The 315-nt window shown below is 57.1% G+C and overlaps 1 protein-coding gene across 1 annotated transcript in view; it reads left to right on the forward strand.

Moving 5' to 3' along the window:
- TULP2 (tubby like protein 2) overlaps nt 1–315 on the forward strand; it is an 11,847-nt gene that overhangs the window by 5,163 nt on the left and 6,369 nt on the right. The window lies entirely within an intron of this gene.

Below are 315 nucleotides of genomic sequence, written 5' to 3' on the forward strand. Positions count from 1 at the left end.
ACTATGGACATGGCCCCGCCTTTCTCAGTCAGGTCACGCCCTCTCAGTGTCCCAAACCCCACTCCTTACAGACCTCCTAGAGGTATTGGCCCCATTTCCCACCTTTGTAGGTCCAAGTCGGGCCCCTTCACAGCCTTCTTTACTAGCAGGCCCCACCCAATCGTGGGATAAGCCCTGGGCCCTCAGGAACCAAGCCCCTCCCCTCCTGGATTTCCCATCTAGAGCCAAGCCACGCCCCCCTGGCCTTTCGCCTCAGTGTGGCTGCCTCTTATCAAGACACTCTATCTCTCTCAGAAAGAGGCTTTTTCCTGCTCA

Source organism: Pteropus vampyrus, unplaced genomic scaffold (assembly GCF_000151845.1).
Source record: "Pteropus vampyrus isolate Shadow unplaced genomic scaffold, Pvam_2.0 Scaffold250, whole genome shotgun sequence".
Classification (NCBI taxonomy): Eukaryota; Metazoa; Chordata; class Mammalia; order Chiroptera; family Pteropodidae; genus Pteropus; species Pteropus vampyrus.